Source organism: Diachasma alloeum, unplaced genomic scaffold (genome assembly GCF_001412515.2).
Source record: "Diachasma alloeum isolate Michigan unplaced genomic scaffold, Dall2.0 Dall_scaffold_00466, whole genome shotgun sequence".
NCBI classification, from domain to species: Eukaryota; Metazoa; Arthropoda; class Insecta; order Hymenoptera; family Braconidae; genus Diachasma; species Diachasma alloeum.
Window position 1 is genome coordinate 104,713 of NW_021680599.1, and position 3,788 is coordinate 108,500.

Sequence of the window (3,788 nt, forward strand, 5' to 3'; positions counted from 1 at the left end):
AAAAAAAAAACAATGGGGCAAAATGGTTTTTGTTACAAATTTACGGAATTCCCCCCCTTCACCTTCATTAAAAAAAAAACAGCAAAATTGTAATGTTCACTAATTTACGGCATTCCCCCCCTCCGCCCACCTTTATTCATTAAGAAAATAATAACTGGGGCAAAATGGGCACGTTACGAATTTACAAAAATCCCCCCCCCCAACATCTTTATTCATTGNAAATACCTATTGCGTTCCCTTCCACTACTGCCACATTATCATGTTGAAAAGGGAATCAAAATAATGTCTCAAAAATACTCTTATTATGAGAAATTATTTCCTGATCTTCATCATTGGGCGGATTATGTAAATAATCAATGGGGACGAATTCCAGAAATCGTGTCGGTGCATAATTGTTGCATTCGCACCAACAATGATTCCGAGGCTTACAATCGACAATTCACACCTCGAGCCGGGGGTAAATCCCCTCCCGTCTTCTCATTCATTCATANCCCCCCCCCCCCACTCATTAAGAAAAAAACAATCAAGCAAAATGGGTACGTTATAAGTTTTCAAAATTCCCCCCTCCCTCCAGTTTTATTCGTTAGAAAAAAAAAAAATTAGGCGAAATGGGTACGTTACAAATTCAAAAATTCCCGCCCTCCACTTTTATTAATTAAAAAAAAAATGGGTCAAAATGGGCCCGTTACAAATTTACAAAATTCCTCCCCCCCTCCACTTTTATTGNACCTCGAGCCGGGGGTAAATCCCCTCCCGTCTTCTCATTCATTCATACGTATGAAACATTTACATTTGGATAAACAATCCTAATATAATTCCCATGTCGAGAATCTCATNCGACTTGACCGACCTAGGCGGGAAGTCGATACTGTCGCCACCTCGCGGCATTTTCTCTATAAGCTTATATAGCTATACAACACACCAACAATATATTTTTCTTTAATTAATGAATAACAATGCAAATAACGGTGCGAATGTTAACAAATGTTAACAAATAATTAATCTATCAACTTTTACATTGTTTTTGGGTGTCATTTACCCTTTTTTAACCCCGAAAATGACAACCGGGCTACTACGGGGCTATTTATTAGCCAGGGANAGGCTTACAATCGACAATTCACACCTCGAGCCGGGGGTAAATCCCCTCCCGTCTTCTCATTCATTCATACGTATGAAACATTTACATTTGGATAAACAATCCTAATATAATTCCCATGTCGAGAATCTCATAGGAGAATTGCATCTTGAATTCTAGAAAACTCGCAAGAGATACTGCGAGATGAAGTAACGAATATAACACGAATGAAGAATGGGCTACCGNTATCAACTTTTACATTGTTTTTGGGTGTCATTTACCCTTTTTTAACCCCGAAAATGACAACCGGGCTACTACGGGGCTATTTATTAGCCAGGGATACACTTCCTAATTACTTTGATAATTGTTCATTCAATTACAAAGTTATTAAATATCAAATTAATTAGTTATTCCGACAATTAATTATTTCNGTGTCTTTTAGAGGCACAAAAAAATGTATCTAAACAAGAGTATACATCAAGAATTGTATTAATATCCGTGGATTGACTACAGTGGAATCCAATCCATTAATATCTATCCATCTCATTACAGAATTACTCGAGTAATTCTAGATCTAGATGAAATATATACATTTCTGAAGCAATGTCTACCCGAAGAGCAACCAAAGGGAATTGATGAAGAACAACGTATCAGTTTGCGGGACAATGTAACAAGTGAGTTAGAATTTAACTGTTAAATAATATTGNCTTCCGAATGAATTGTGCGATCAAGATGATCGATAACACAATCGGAAGGTCTTCATGTAATTTAGACCTGATTTCATTTTGAAGTGAATCCCTCTAGTGGTTTTCNATAGAGCATTTTGAAAATTATCAATTTCTACAGGAGAAATGTTTAAGCGAACATCAAAAATGGAATTTAAATCCTTGTCTCCAGAAAAGGATGAAGAATACGGAGGTAACAACAGAGAAACATACTTTATAAAAATCACGTATTTAAATAAAATGGTCATGTTCAACAATGATTCTCCTTTTTCAGTTAAGCGTAAATGTCAACGTAGAAGGAGGAGGACAACGACGTGAAACGAGTTTGTTTGGCGACAGCATTTGAGTGTAGATGTGTTCCTGCGAGACGTGTCAACGCTTCTTTTCCCGTCAATACATGATTAATTCATACATCATTAATTCTGTTCCATTGTTTATTACAAAAAAACAACAGTTTTTTTCAATCATTGAAGTGATAATTAAATATAAATTTATATCGATCACAAAAGTGATCATGACTCATTTTTCTTCATTAATTACTTGATAATGAGCAATAATTAGATGATTTTTTTGCCCAAGTCCATTTTTCTGTAAGCCTATAATTTGAGTTAATGAGGCAATCAATTATGTAGTTGGTTCATATTAGCCCAAGGCTCAGTTTTTACCTAAGAGTTCAGGTGGTACAGCAAAGAGGATTGACTGAAGTAGAGGCTCAGATCTCGGGGTTGAAGTGACCCCCAGCCAAAAATAGTTCGACCCCAACGGAGGGACGGCGCCACGGTCGAATCTGACGGCTGGGCGAACTGCCTCTGCGGGTAACAAAGAGGATAGACCTGAGTAGAGGCCCGGATCGGGGGGTTTGACTGACTCCAAAAAAGTTAGTTGGTACCCCACGGGAAAGGCGGCGTCCCGGTCGAATTGTCGGTAAATGTGAGTCGGGTGCGTGAGCAACTCGGCAGTAGGGCTTGGGTACAGTCATCCGAAAAACAAATTCCAAGGCGCGTGGTAAATCTCCGAAACGTAAAGTCACTGAGTGGTAAAAATATCCGAATATTGTATAGTAAGTGTTGATTGTGCCAAGGCATTTGAATTGGATGAACACTATAGTGGATGAATGGTGAATTGCACAGGGGAGAGGGAAAATGGGTTTCCAAAGGAATAAGAATATGAAAATAACTGTTTGGTTTTTCAGATGAACTGACGAATAGACCGTTCCATAAAATCCCCGACAAGCAGATATCTTGGAGAGTGTAGACATGGAGCTGATTATTGTAAGAGTTTATCATTATTGGACTTTCGAAAAACATCCCAGTAAACAGTGATCCGAAAGTTTGCCATAAAGAAGGCTATTTTGCCGATAAATTGCGGCAAATAGTCGAGTTTTGCTGTCTGGGATGTGAATTGATTTCCTNGCCAAGGCATTTGAATTGGATGAACACTATAGTGGATGAATGGTGAATTGCACAGGGGAGAGGGAAAATGGGTTTCCAAAGGAATAAGAATATGAAAATAACTGTTTGGTTTTTCAGATGAACTGACGAATAGACCGTTCCATAAAATCCCCGACAAGCAGATATCTTGGAGAGTGTAGACATGGAGCTGATTATTGTAAGAGTTTATCATTATTGGACTTTCGAAAAACATGTGAATTGATTTCCTACTGTAAAGACGAAAAAAGATGCAATAAAATCCACGAATGAAAATACAGGAGCAATTAATTTATTACGCAATGACCTATTATCTGCTCAGCACATTTCAAGACCTTAAAATCAGCTGTCTTAATAATCGCCAGAAATATTGCCCAGTAAGAGATTCTTAGCCACGGACTCCACATAGGTTTGCATCACTTTTTCCCAAAATGACGAATTATTGGAGTGTAATATTACATTGAGTGTCTAAACCAAGAAAGGGGTATTGGATGAATTCCAGAAACTGAAAACTCTTATTTGTTCGACTCCACAAATTCATTGCACATAAGAATATTGGAA